The sequence below is a fragment of the Anser brachyrhynchus genome (assembly GCF_964034855.1).
Source record: "Anser brachyrhynchus genome assembly, chromosome: 2".
Classification (NCBI taxonomy): Eukaryota; Metazoa; Chordata; class Aves; order Anseriformes; family Anatidae; genus Anser; species Anser brachyrhynchus.
This window is the reverse complement of record NC_137695.1, coordinates 73,093,505-73,109,373: the sequence shown is the minus strand read 5'-3', so window position 1 is coordinate 73,109,373 and position 15,869 is coordinate 73,093,505. Positions and strand designations below refer to the sequence as shown.

Here is a 15,869-nt window from a genome sequence, read left to right as displayed (position 1 = left end):
AATGGCAAAGACATGACTTTAGACATATTTCAGAGCCAAAAGGCAAGTAAGTGTCATGCTCTGTTTTTGCAAGCCTGAGCACTGGAAGAGCACAGGATACGTTACAGCAAAGGCCTATATGCTTTCTTACAAGCAGAATGAGTCTGAGGACACTTAAGAGACATCATTGCTAAGAAAAGATTTCGCAAGCACGAAGCTAACAAGACTACTTGGTATTATGTATAATGTTTCCGTATATTGCTTTTTGGCAGCAATGGTTTCGTTTTCCTGGGCTCAGGGCCCAGTTTCTGTTTAAATTTCTGTAAGGTTTCATAGCAGCCTAAGTATACAGAGACGGCTTGCTTGCAAATAAACATGTATCTCACTATACATATTGATTAGAATTTAAATACACCCAGCAGCACATTGGATGGACAAGCATTTTTCTGAAACATAACATAATTAGAAAAATCTCTTCTTTAAACTAGTAGAAATTTTGCCTGTGGAAGAACTGATAAGGTAATATATCAAAAAGAAGCTAAATGGAATAAAAAATTAAAAGATAAACTTCAGATATTAAAAGCAGATTGATTAATCATTACAAAGTTGGGCTTAAATCATGTCCCAGTTCTGAACAATTTTGTATATCTGCAGTGACCTCCAAGCTATATTAGATCCGAAGAAAGGTATGAAATTGAACAGAAGGGTTTTTGCCAGGAGGCTGAAAGTTTTGTAGGTCCAGTCATTTCCAATAGTCTTGTTTGAAGCAAGACATCTTGAAGGGAAAGTTCCTGAGCCACCACAGTTCCCAGTTAGTTCAGCTAAACTCACAGATGCACCAATCGAAACAGACTCTACCTGCTTTTATACAGTGTTATTCCCAAACTAATGAGCCTCAGAGAGATAACAAGCCCTTGGCAGAAAAAATGGACTTCCTACAGAAAGCCAGCTAGGGCCAGCTCCCCCTACCCTCCTTCAGCATTAGCTTGTGTAACACAAGACTGAATGCTCTCTGCTTCCACACTGACTGCCACAAATCTGTAGAATTTGTACTTAACTGCAATTCTATATACAGCTTAAAACAGCAAAACTGAAAGTGGCTAATTCTGCATCTCCTTGAATATCAGGCCCATTACTTATATTAAAAGGTGAATATATCCCTCAATAGCATGTTTATATACACATATCATCTTGTTCAAAAGTCTACTCATGCTACAAAGGCTAAAGTGTGTAAGTAAAGTTGAGTGAGTAATGAAGAATTGCCAGGCATTTAAATCTCTGTTTACTGTAGCTCTATAGGTTTTGTGCTTGCTTTCTTTGAAAGATATATTTTTAAAACTTTCTTTTGAGAAAAAAAAATTAAATAGTTTTTCTTTTGTTGTTAAAAGCAAGTGACATTTTTTGAAATACTTGTACACCTGTTCAGTCACAGAGCAGAAACTACTTTGCATCACATTTTTGACAAGTACAACAGAGTTAATATGGTTCCCAGTTATAGACCATTAAGAAAATAATTTTTAATACTAAATTATAACCATGGATATAGTTAAAGGCCTTTTGATCTGCTTATAAGTATTTCCAGAAGGGGAAAAATGATCGGACAAGTGTTTTCAGGCTGTGATGGCACAACTAATCCTAAATCACTTAGCTGGCTGTGACTTTCAGTCATCAGGTATTCATTCATCGCTTCTTTTCCCCTCTGCCTACGTCTGCTCATTTGCATTATATCATCATTCAATGATAGCTTTGAATAGAACTTGTCTGAATTACGCACCATCTCTTTTTATGTCGAGTCTCTCGGTTATAAGGTTTTTCTGTTATATTGTGTAGGTTTGGTCAGTAATGATCACTAACAATCAAACATATCATCCACTTTATTATGCACAAGCACCTTTGTCACAGATGTTTAGAGAATCTGTGGTGTACATATCTCTGATTTCCCTTTTCTACTAATAAAAGTTACGGTAATTGTATATGATGATAATAGAGTAGCACAGTGAAAATGAATAGGAAAAACACCCATTCATTTTTTCTTGACCAAAGGAAAAGGAGATACTAAGGATAATTAGTAACATATAAAGACATTGTTCTCTCTTCTGCAATAGCTTTTGCCACACAAAGTCATCTTTAACTCATACAGCAGAAAAGAAAATCTTTAAGCTAAAACATTTGAACCTCAATATCACCTGCCTTGAAATGTCTTCAGTTCAGACTTTATATATTCCTGTGGTGGCAAAACATCATTATCCTGGAACAACAGTCTGTCTGTCTCAACAGTTAAGGCTCTGTCTTGATCTTGCCATCTTAGTCTTTCAAAAAAAAAAAAAAGAAAAAGAAGAAGAAGCTGAACTATTTAGTCTCTACTTTCCTGAGTCAGGTCTGCAGACTGTTATGTGTATCAGGTTTAAAATATAATAAAAGATACTTATAATTCAGATAAAGTAATGATAATCAGTCATGTAAAAACTTTCTTAATAAACACAATGGATAGTCTGTCACTTGAAGACCGAAGTGTGATGTCTTTCCAGAAGATGTCTTCTCACCCAAATATTATACATGAGAGAGAAAATCATTTGCTGAAATCTTTGGCATTATACCAATGAAAGATTAAATGACTTATAATATGACTTAAATGGGCTCTTCATGCTTGTAAATGTAGATAAATAAAAACTAGATCTGTGAGTAATACAAAACATTGGGTCACTAGCAACCAAAGGTCATTAAGCACATCACCCCCTTCATAATGCATAGTCATCCTGATAATTAAACTCACTACTACAATTAGTCCTAATTATCATCACTGTTGACAGCCTTGATAAAGAAACCAGAGAATGAATTACATGCTTAGTCTGCCAATTGTCACTGCAGACACACACACTGGCAAAAAACCATACTTTGATGTTTTTTCCTTGCTGATGTGGTCCTGTACTTGCTTTACTGAGTGGACTTCTATTGCTATTGCACTTTCACCAATCAATTAAAATTCAATTAAAAAATAAAAATAGAACTGAAAAATCTTAACATCCTGCTAGCTGTAAGGTTTGCTGTTTTTTCCTCCCTCTCATTTCAAAACCTTAGATAAATTAAATTGGTAAAATTCCAGAGAAGAATAAGAAAGCGTAACTTGTATTTGTCAAAACTCATGTACTCTCAAATTAAGCTTCACAGACTATGCTTACCTTGGCAGGTGGCTGAAAAAAAAATCTATTTTTTACTAATTTACTTGGTACTCTTTCTACAAGCAACTCCATTAAAAAAAAAAAAAAAAAAAAAAAAAGTAATGCATTATGGAGGTAGGTATCAAAAATCTGTAAAAGAATTAGTTCCTTTATTAGGCACTTTCTGGATTTATAAATTAGAGAGCTGGGGCACAACAACCCCAAGCAGAGCTACAGGCTGGGAGATGAGTGGCTAGAAAGCTGCCTGGCCGAGAGGGACCTGGGAGTATTGGTTGATAGTCGGCTGAATATGAGCCAGCAGTGTGCCCAGGTGGCCAAGAAGGCCAACAGCATCCTGGCCTGCATAAGAAGCAGTGTGGCCAGCAGGTCTAGGGAAGTGATTGTGCCCCTGTACTCGGCTCTGGTGAGGCCGCACCTTGAGTACTGTGTTCAGTTTTGGGCCCCTCGCTACAGGAAGGACATGGACGTGCTCGAGCGAGTCCAGAGAAGGGCGACCAAGCTGGTGAGGGGTCTGGAGAACAAGTCTTACGAGGAGCGGCTGAGGGAGCTGGGCTTGTTCAGCCTGGAGAAGAGGAGGCTCAGGGGCGACCTTATCGCTCTCTACAGTTACCTTAAAGGAGGCTGTAAAGAGGTGGGGGTTGGTCTGTTCTCCTACGTGCCTGGTGACAGGACGAGGGGGAATGGGCTAAAGTTGCACCAGGGGAGGTTTAGGTTGGATATTAGGAAGTACTTCTTTACCGAAAGGGTTATTAAGCATTGGAACGGGCTGCCCAGGGAGGTGGTGGAGTCACCATCCCTGGAGGTCTTTAAAAGACGTTTAGATGTAGAGCTTAGCGATATGGTTTAGTGGAGTACTTAGTGTTAGGTCGGAGGTTGGACTCGATGATCTTGAGGTCTCTTCCAACCTAGAAATCTGTGATACTGTGATACTGTGATAGAGTTGGTAGGGAGAGGATGTATTTTCTCTGCTCTGTAGAGATTTTATTATTTTTCGTTCCTTCTAATATTAAAGAATAATCTAACAGCGATTCTGTCTGTAATTGTATGATGATAACCTGAAGTAAAGCATATCACTGTTTTTCTTTCTTGCTGTTCAGCTTGATTACTGACCTTGCACCTCTTACATGCCTAGTACCAAAGCTTACCTATACTGCTTTTTTTCGACAGCATGTGAAAAGGAGTTCTTAATGTAATGTATTAACATAATTGTGGTGCTACACACCACAGCATTGCTGATACAACAGAAGTTCTCGAATCCCCTAGCAACAACAGTTTAGAAACAGAGATCTTTTTCCTTCTTTATATATGTCCTTTACTTAGAATGTAAGAACATATATCAGATTAATTTTATGGAGTGTTGTTCATATAAATGATTTTAGCAATAGGATGACTCAGTTGGTGACATAGCTCCTCTACATTAGATAATACACATTCTAATGCATGCTGTCCTGACAAAAAGCAAAATTTCCAAACTGAGCATATTTCATTTCTTCATGGTGTCTTTATCATCAGTGTGTTTCACATCAGTGAAAACAATGCTTTCTGTGAGTTCTGATAGTGGTCCCTCCAGGTACACCCAAAATATAAAACACTGTGGAATAAGATGCTTGAGGAATGCTTTCAGCAACAGTCTCAAGTTTTCTGAAAGACCAGACATGGAGATAGGGCTGGAACACAGATCTGAGGGCCATCCAGGGGAGAGAACTGCAATCAGAGCTAGAGACAAAGCTACCTACCGGGTAGCCCAGAATCCACTGAGAAAATCCAGTCCAAGAGCCAGGACAGCAGGAGCGAGGACCAAGACCCAGACCAAGGACCCAGAACTACCTATAGCAGTATTGGGGCAAGGACTGACAGCTGGGATGAAATGGATTTCTGGACCATATGCAGGGTGAGGACTGTCTCTTCCTCCAAAATAACTTTTCCTGAACTTAAAACAGAAATTCATTGTTTTATTTAGAAAACAACAACAACAAAAAAAAAAAACCACAAAACACACATTGTGTTGCCTCCAGCCACGCTGGCTTGCCTACATTAAAAAGTTGACTGGATGGTCTCCAGAATTAGGAGGTATGTCATTTGAGTAGTGACCTCATTAGTTTTAAGTCTGTGAAAGGTAGGCAATTAAAGTGACCTCACTGCACAGGTATGCTAATGGAGTCCAAGAACCACAGCACTGGCACAGAGTCAGAAAAGTGATGCATTAGGTCTTGTGCATTTTAAGGCCTTTTATATGGTCCCCTGTGTTTTAAGTGCTCCCAATTGATTTCAGTGAGATTTATCATGGAGTGAGGGTCTATAAAATACAGTTATCTCTACTATAGTGTAGATACTGTCTATTAATCTATGACTGTGAGTGGACCTGTACAAATGCTTATAGATGTGAAACTGCATGCAGTGAGACTGCCTCCTTGCCTCACCTTGTCTACCTGGGGACCACAGCAACTCCCTTCATTTTCTGGTTTAGCAATTAGAAAGTGTTGACCATAAGGTAAGGATCAGACTTTTTCAGTCAGCCAAAGGGGGTAAGTTACAGATTTGGGGGTAGAAAAAGCTGTCAACAAGGTGATTTTTTAAATATTTAGGTTTGGAACGTGTGATATTCTTACGTGGACAGCTGGGGAAGTGATTTTGAAATGTACAGATCCATCCACTAGATCAAGTAAAGCCAGCCTTGACCCTGGTTTCATGTACAACAGTAATCAGAGCCCTTCCCATCTGGGTGTCTTGTCAGTCAAGAAAGGGTAAATGGTGGCAAATGGTTTTAAAAGTGCCTTCTGTGCACAGCAAGGGTCTGTTGGTTCACTTTTCAGAACAGACCTCCAAGAAGATGAGGGCTGGCTAAAAGTGCTTCCTAACAAAATGTTCTCAAAAAAGGAAGAGATCCTGCTTCTCCTGAGCATGGGAAGCCATGAATTTGGCTCTGCAACTCTTCCCACTAACTACCTGATCCAGTTAAATGCCTTGTGTGACTAAGCTTAATGTGTCTGCTAGGGAAACCAAGGCCAAAGTATCTGAAAGACAGCCTCATGCTTCTGGAGCCCACTGGGACATCTGACATTTAACAGTGTTGTGGGCATTTGACACAGGGAGCACGAGGTGAAACATAATCAGTAGTTGGATTTTAAGATCAGAAATCTCACCCTGCCCCCAAGGACACCTGGAAGAAGTCTGCCCAGGCAACCAGTTAGTTGCTCATAAAAGACTTCTAACCAAAATGATGCTCAGAAATCAGCACCAAAGAAGGAAACAGCTGCCAGAAAAAAAAAAAAAAAAAAAAAAAAGCAAATACTAAGCCAAAGTGGAGATGGAGCATTACATTTTCTGTGATCCGTATGCACAGATGTGGGAGACTGGGAGACTTTCAGAGGGAAATAAATTAGAAATTCTGATAGAAATTTTACTTACGATAGCACTTGGGGTGCCTGGTTTGCTGCTTATTAATTTACAGATCTAGATGTGTTTTATTTTACACCAAAAAATAAAACAAAACAAAACAAAACAAAATAAAATAAAATAAAATAAAATAAATAAAATTGAATACTTATTAAAAAAACACATGCATTTAAATAAATATTTCACCTCTGTCCACTCGGTTTAGCAGTGTCCACTTACCTGAAAAAGAATGGAGGTAAGCAGAGGTCAAAACTTAACTATTACATGCAACTTTTTCCATAATTTAGCTTACATTTTCTTCCGTGTCAAAACAAAAATTTATTAGACACTTGGGGGGAAAATAAATAAATAAATAAATAGGCAATTTCCCAAGATATTTGTTGAGCTTTGGCATATAGATTATGATCTCCAGTTCAATAACAAGTTGCTACATTAAGTGGAATCACAGTACCTGTATTAGCCCATCCAGCATAAGGCTGATTTATAATATCTATCTAGCCAGAAACCAATGAAATATTTTGCTGGAAATGCAGTCAAGCTGAATACAATTCCACATTTTAAAAATGTGGTCAGTAAGATCTTTGTGTCTTCATGTATTCCATGTTAGTGTTACTGTGCTCTGGTCTGCCATGGAATAAATAGCACTTTCCCTTGAAGAGGGAACTTCTGCGTTCTCTCTCTGTATTTCCCAGCAATTTGACAGTGCTTCCAGCGGTTACCCAGACAACAGTGAGGGGTTTTCCTCCCACTTTTCTGAAGTGTCCACCTGATCATTAAGAACAAACCTCAGAGAAATTGTGTGCTTACTAGACAAGGGATTGCAGTTTCACCTTTGCTGTGATAACTGTTTAAGCAACTGTGAAGCTGCAATGCAGAGGCAAAATTAATCTATGCTGTGTGTTATACCAAAGGGATTTTTCTCTTGTCTACATCCCCAACCCATCATGACTGCAGTATAACCTTGAGCAGTTTAGAAAGATGTGCAAACATGTTCATACCTTAAGCATAAATGATAACGCTTTGAACTACTTTGATCCACTGATTTCCAAGGGTTCTGTAAATATTAATTACAGTAGTGAGCACACTTCTACATGACGGTCCTCACTGACTTCAGAGAGATCTTGCCCCAAATAAAAAGAACATATTCAAGCTTATTTCCATTATCTATCAAAGCCAGCAACCTGAGCTTCAACAAATTACAATGTGCTCACCCTCCACAAAAGCAGGGCAACAAAACCTGGGACCAGATTTTAGAAATAGCTCAACTTTTGTAAACAAGGCCAGAGTTTTAAAGATTTCAGGTATTCCCACTGTCACATTTTGAGTCAAATTATGGAAAATCTCCCTGTACATTATGAGCCTTGTAAAGATCTAACTGCTCATGTCAGAGCCTAAGTAGTTGCTAAGATCCTCCTTGAAAAAACTTGGCACAGAAGTGAAGCCTGATCACTTCTGAAGATCTGCTCTGTTCTAACAAGGATTCAATCTTTAATCCAGCTGACTAAAATATACAGAGATGCACTGTGATCTAACACCAGCTCATTTTGCAAAATATTATCAGAGAAAGGTCACCCTGACACCATAATCTGATTTAAAAATAAATAAATAAATCACCTGATATGTGCAATAAAAAAACTGTATAGATCTGCTGTGAATATGAATCAAACACCCTTTAGGTTTAGAGATATGCATGAACATTTGGGTCAGTATTCTGCAAAATTATGTAAATGTCACAAACCAGTAAGTACATAGCTGTTTTTACAGGTTGATTTTGAATAAATGCTTCTAGATTTTTTTTATTTTTTTTTTGTGGGCTTTCTTCATTTGATATAGCTTCCATCCCAGAATATAATTTGAGACAGATGATGAAATTTCATATCTAGTTTCAATTTTGGTCTACCATTTCATTTTTAGTTTGATTTTGGGAGTACTTTGGAGATATTTTGATTCAAGCATTTGAAAATGTTTTCATTTGTTCAATATTTGAAAGCTCCCTCAGCTGCAAGAAAAAAAAAAAAAAAAGAAAAGAAAAGAAAAAACGTTTTAATTCCTAAAATCCCTCAAACTCAAAAAACTGTTTTTCCCTCTCAGATGCTACTTAGGAGTTTTCAGGATTACCACATACTGCAAATATTATTTGAATTCCACTCTCAAATGAAACAGAGTCCTTCAAAGGCATAAAAGTCACCCTTGTTGATTATGCCAACACTTGTATTTTCTAAAGGAGAGCTGAAATACTTCTTTGTCATAACAGCAAGAGAAATACATAGCAAAAAGAAAGCACCTTCCTTATTAGCTCTGTACTCGCTAACCTCCACTTTGGCTATTACTATTGTTATCGTTTCATTTATTAAGCAATTTAAAAGTCTGATGCTAGGTCTAATGATGAACAGCTACGGTCATGTGAAAGTACAGACTGGTCATAAGACTATTAGTTATTAAGGGGAAATATTATGCAAGGAATGCATTCATAGATAAAAGCCCTTAAGTAGAGTGCTCTATGTATTGCATTATACTAGCTAGAGGTTTAAATCATAACTCCCTCTTTGAGACAGTGAGTTAGGGAGAAGAGAGAGGGAAGAGAGAGGGAAATAAATTTCTATGATTAATAGCTAGGGAGAGCATGCAGCTCACTTTTTTAATGCACAGAATTTTTCTCTTTTAAAAATTATGTTTCGTGCCATGTAGTATCAACAAGCAGGATGCAAAGACAGGAATTAAACCATTTTTGGAGGTCATTCATTCATGAAGCAAACTAGCATTGCAGTTACCTTTAGTTATTTTTATTTTTTTCCTTTCAAATACATTTATTGCTAATGAAATAAACCAGACCAACAGAAAAAAAGAAAAAAAGAAAAAAAAAAAAAACAACTTCAATCAGCCATAGGACAGCCAGTTCTATCTGGACTTTATTGTTCAAATATGCCTCAACCTTATTCTTGTGGGACAGTCTCTGGGGTAAAAGAGTAACAAAAGTTTTTGTTTCAGTCTCTGGCTTTTCTGAGGTTGACAATAACTGTAGCAATATGCTTCCATAATCTCTGCATCATACAGGACACAGAATGATGTTAAAGCAATTCAACTTCGTACCTTTCACCCTGTTTGACTGTTATAACTGGTTTAGCACAAGTTGTCTCAAACTACATTTTAACATGGCTCCTATCTCCTGGTGTGAAACCCATCTAAATCACTATGTACCTCATGATGAAGTCACTGTTTACTGTTTGGGATGTGATTCAATTTATTACTTTCCATTCGGAGGGTGAGATTTTGGGAATCTTTTCTTATGATGGATTTGTAGGTTATTTTAAGTACACGACTACTGACATCAGGATAATTTGTTTCAACAAGGAGTAAAATGAGTGACATTAATCTACTCTTCCATATAGAGCAAGGAAATAGGGAACTCGAAGTTTGTCCCATTTTTTGTCCCTTCAGAAAGTCCAAGTTGAGGGAATTGCTTTCTGAGATGGAAAAAAAAATCATATTACCAGAAACTGTTTTCATCTTTGGTGGCAACGGTTTCAAAACTCCAAGGTGCTCTGCATTTTGATTCTGTGTCTAGGCTCTTAATTTCTGGTTTCCTTCACTTCTCCTTTGCAGGAAGGTAGTTTCTCCAGGTAGTTCTCTGTGTCTTAGTAATATCTAAGAAAGATGCTAACAATAAGATACTACTTAAGCACCTACTCACAAGCTGAGTATTGGTAACGGTCATGTAAGCACTGTTCAGCAACCCTCTATTTCTTTTGGCCAATGTGCATAAAAACACTTTACATTGATTCAGTTTCATACTTAACAGGTAGCTCAAAGACCTAGTGCAAGACAAACTCTGAAGCTGTTGAGCAGGACTCTCATAGACATGGTTTTGTTTGGTTGGTTGGTTTGGTTTTTCTCCCCGTGGCTTGCTAGACAATCCCACTACAGAAAATATTCCAAATACACCTTCATTACATATAGCCTTCTAAAATGACAGCCAGGGACTAGCATGTACAGATCTCCTGCATAAAGAGCCAAGATATTCACCAAGAATGTTATATGCTTGATCCCAGCTAGGCAGAACAGAGACTTGCACACTTTTCTTGTTTCCTAACCATCATATTTTTCTGAGCTGAGTATCTCTCAGTCTCTCCTCTGAGAACTGTACATTAGTACTGCACTGGTCTATTGAAGCCCAGAGTCCAAATACGAGCTTTCCTCTTCTTGTTCCTCTCTGCTTTTTGTGACAGGGAAATTGAGCTGACTTAGCTGTAAGACAGAACTTCTCTGTTGGTAACCTCACTTCCAGTTTTACTTCCAGACTCACAATCTCTACTTAGGAGATGTTTGTCCATCTACCTTTAATTCCACCTGAAACTGAATTTTCTTTTTGGAACTGCTGGGAACTACTTGCCCTTTTCCTAGAATTTCATAGTGAGCCTAGGTAGCTCCTTGATCCTCACAGTGTTTGGCTATTCTCAGAAATCTGAGTTTGGATTTTTCTCTGGAGCTACCACAATAGTACTTTAAAACCATTCTTCTTCTTCTTCTTCTTCTTCTTCTTTTTTTTCCCTTCCCATGATAAACTGGGGGGTTGCAGGGAAGCAAAACGGTAATTTTGCTGATTAGGGACTGGAAGTTCCAGCCCTGAGACCTGAAAGTATGAGAAAAGAGAAACATTAACCAAGTCAGTACGTAGTACTCCACATGTACCCATTGACTTTCACAGGAGCTAGCTGGCTAAGTGTGAGGTAAAAGTGATTTTATTTTCCAGTGTGTGTGTTGGTTTTTTTTCCTGAAACGAAAAATATTTAACATTCCTTGTTACCACGAGTTGAAAAGGTCTTAAGTTTCACAAGACAAAAGAAATGTAATCTGAACCTTCTCACTCCACTGGATTCTCCATCCTTAATGTAATTTAAACAGAAATGGCCCCAGCAGTTTAGGAAAGAAAAAAAAATAATCATTTCATTCTGAGTAGAAAGCCATGTTGCATATATGAAATAAAGTTAGACTAAAAGTGCCAAGACCTCAAATTTGAAAGCAAATGGAAAAAAAAAAAAAAAGAAAAAAAAAAAGACTAAACAAAACCTCTTCACTTCAAGAAGAATTGTAGGCTAATTTTTAGGCAGAGAAGATATTCTAAGTAAATAACTGAAGACTTACCACAGTTAGAGTAAACAAATCCCCAAAAATGATGCAAAAATAGAAATGAAGCTGAAAAATATGCTGAAAACTACATATACTACAAATATCTTCAGTATACTACTTAGAGTATTATGGATGTTAACCCTTTCTGAAATATTTGCACATTAAAATGATTTAAGAAACCTATATTTTCTATAATCACAGTACTGAATAGTAGATATTTTTTTTTCCTTTCCTAATATATATATTTTTTTAATATCTTCCTTTAGTTAGGTCCAAAGGCAATCATTTAAACTTTTTAAAGCACTGACAGCTGAAAAGTAGGATAGGAAATACATGCTTTCACACCAACTTTAGGTATAGAACTGCTTCTGGTGATAAAATTTCCAATGGCAATCTATATCAATTTTCTATATCAAGATTCTGATCTTGCAGTAAATGTTGTAGGAATCTAGCTGGCAGTCATACAAAATTTCCTTAAGGAGTAGTCCACCATGAACCTATACATTCAGGCACTGGTTTGTTCTGCCTAGCACAAATCCACATTTGAACAGCACATTTTATGTGAATCTGTAAATACACTTGTGAAGAGAAAAAAAAAAGTTTATGCCTGGTTTAGTAAGTTGGCTCAGAAGAATGCTTCACTTAAAAGAAGCAAATTAAAATTATTAGACCACATGCACTGATGATGAATGAAAATTCAACTGCAGTGATCTTGGCAGGTCTGCAAATATCCAGCACAATCTGCTATATGGCCATTTGCCATTTATGTTTTATAGGTCAATGTGACATAAGGAATATAGGAGAAGATAATTTTATTACATAGCAGCCATTCTTCTATGGAAGCACCTGGCTTTGCAGATAAGCTATCTATCCTTGCAAGACAGAATGTGCGTTTGAGAAGCAGAATAGGAGAATCAGAAGGGGATGAGCCAGCTTCAAGAGATCTTAGGTTTCAGTTTAGAAAAATATCCACACTTCAAATATTTGTAACTTAAAAACAATGGGAGTTCCTTTATTTTTCTCAAGAATCCTGAATGGGTGTTGGCTCCCTTCCTACATGCTTTTTACAGGCAGCAAGTTGGCTTCATTTTCTCATGGGGAGCAAAGCCTGGAGTTCTAAGAAATTTCAAAGTAGCAGAGAGTTTATTTTATCCAAGCAACCATAAGTGATCTAATAATTCTCCTGGAAAAAGAAGAAATTGAGACTTAAATAGAGGTAGAAAGCAATGCTGGGAGAAAAGAAGGATTGTAAAAATTTAAGCAAACAAATATAAATCTGAATAGAGGAAAAACGGAAGCTTTAATATTTGATCTGTTACTTTGATTCTGACCATACCTCACATTCAGACCCCACTTTGTATTCAAGTTTCATGACTCAGACTATTTCTACAGCAATATTTCATTTTGTTCCTCAAAATATTCTGAATATTATGTATGTCCTCCTGTGCCCAAAATACAAAGAGACTAAAGCACAAATGAAACTAAGGATGAAAATTCAGGCCTGCTGCCTTTTCTTATTCTAGATGGGTTATCCAGTGCATAGCATTTCTTTCTTGAAATAAATTGCATCTAGATATACTGTAAATATATATTTGCAAATATACGATGATTGTAAATTTATACTTCTGACTTCAAAAAGTAAAATCAGCTGTCTTCTGTCTTCAGTTTCACCCATGTTCCTGCTTCTAGTCAGAGGACAGAAAAAGGCATACCAAAAGAATGATTCAAAGAGCTTAGGAAGATACTTGGAGCCTGCTGAGCAAAAACCTTAAGTTCCTGACTTTACATAGAATTCTGATGCTCTCTAAATTGCATAAGACCCTTCAGCAGGTGTCACTTTTATAAATGCTTGATATTAGTATATATAATTTAATAAGATGGTACAACTTTGTCTATATATTTCTTAATTTATTTGTTATCTAAAGAAAAATATCTCCTGTCCTCTAAAATTAGCAGTTTCTCTAAAGCTGCAAAAAATTGCTTAGTAACACAGCCAAAAACCACATCCTGTATGTTTCAGAAGATATGATAGATGACTGTTAATAAACTGCAAAGCAGTGAAATACAGATTAAACTGCAGCTGCAACAAAGCACTAATGATAACAATTAGAGCCATAATTGGATGAAACAGGTAAGATACTTGGAAGTAACAACAAGTGAGAAGTGGGAACAATTATAAATGATTTTTAATCTCAAATGAGATGCTTGCATGTGTCCAATGTTGGTATTGGAAAAACACAGTGAAACATTAAGTTTATAAAGAAAACAGTATATTCATCATGTTATAGAGCAACTAGAACTTTAAGAAGTCTAGAATTTGGAAGAATCTGATGTCCAAGCCCCAAGAGCATCCTGAATTTACAATGAAGAAGAAAGAAATCATTAGTCTCTCTTGTGTCTCAACATCTGTAGTACTGAGTAGGTCCCTCCTCACATCATGATGACTGAAAGACAAAACTCACAAAGACCTGGAATTTCACTAGGGTACAACATCATGGTGGTATACAGGGAAAGAGCAAATTCAGACAAAAGGATTTTCACACATATATGAAGGAATAGACCTTAAATATGTCTCTTAAGCTACTTCTGCAGGAGTGTACAAAGACATGCATGCTTGTCAGCCGGCAAGACACCTGGATGAGAGTTAATGCAGCGTCATGCCTTTTGGCATAGTGATAAAGTACTTCTCAGCAAGGCCTGACGTGCTTTTCAAACTAGAGTTGGCAGGAGCCAGGCATTCAGAGCTTGTTCACTTCCATATGTGCCTGCCAACACAGGCGCTCTCTTCACAGAAATTTCTTTCTATCATCTACTGAAATCAATAAGACTAAAGCATCCTAGAGTACCTATTGGATTTCAGCACCCAGCCAGAGGCCTCAGCATCCCAGAAGCAACTTTTGAATATAAAAAAGGCTAGCAGCCAGAGGAACAAAGTTTTAAATGGATCTTCCCTTTCTATCCAATACCAGCATTGTTCACGCAACAGTTTTTGGCAAGTAAGCTCTAGCTTTGGCAAGCAGGCTTTTACTGACAGCTTCAGCTTACATGAGCCTCATGTACCTGCCAAAAGCTTTTAGGCAAAGACCTAGATTTTCATTGCTTTAAATACAATATGTAACTCCAAGATTTTACATATACTTTATACATATTGTTTATGTGGATCTGAAAAAGGGAAAAAATGACAAAATTACATAAAGCCAAAGGTAAAAACAAAAAAAAAGGAATAGTGTGAGACTCCTTTATTTTCTGGGGTCAGATTGAAACCCCAGAAGATTTTTACTTGTCTTCATTCTCACACTTAGATTGATGAGACACTCCTAAAAATCTTCCCCACACAAACTTTTCTAAACCAGGTCAGAAAACTGGATCTAATCTCTAGAAAGTTTTCATATCTGCTTTGTTTCTTCTCCAGAATAAAACACTACTAGAAATATTTTCTCTCCCTCCAAGAAAGAAGCAGAAAGAGAAGAGAAAAAGAGTCTAAGTAGCAAGAGTGCAACGATAAAACTGTAAGAGGCAAGAAAAAGGTAACTCTACTTCACATTACCTCATCGTGATGTGAACAGAAAGCCTGCCTGTACCTTGTCTCACTTGGGGTGAAAAGCGTGACAGTTGCTATATGCACCACATAAGATAGCAAGCTGTGGATGAGCTCCTTCTTATCCTGATCAAAAGGTTGGGGACTGGCTAGCAATGACCAGGATACAAGCCTGAGCATGATTGTTCCAATGGCTGTGCGAGGCCCAGAGTATGCAGAGATTGAAGACTGGAGTTACCTCTTTACTGCACAGCAAACACAGTGCCAAAATACAAGCTAACTGCAAAGCCTAAAGCAACATTGGCACAGCCATGCTATTCCCAGGAGCTGAGTGGCTGCCTTTATGCAGCCCTGCCTTATACTCTGGAGAGGTGCCTAGAAGGACACGATGAAAGTACCTGGCTAATTAGCTTGAATTACAATTTAGACACACTGGTAAAAGTATTCTTACAGCTCTTCTCCAGTCACTGAATTTCTTGTGTTCTCCTTGAATATTACTTGTAGGATTTATGTTTTGGGACTGCTGTTTCTTGAATATGTTAGGGTAAAAGGGAGAGGAAGAGAGGAGTTTGGTTTTTGTTGTTTTTTTGATTGTTTGTTTTTTTCTCAAAGTGGATTCTCTCAGGTTTGATGTAGAAAAAAAAAAGTGT

General features: G+C 37.3%; 1 protein-coding gene across 1 annotated transcript in view; it reads left to right on the top strand.

The window, feature by feature from the left end:
- MYO10 (myosin X) overlaps positions 1-15,869 on the top strand; it is a 552,927-nt gene that overhangs the window by 100,219 nt on the left and 436,839 nt on the right. The window lies entirely within an intron of this gene.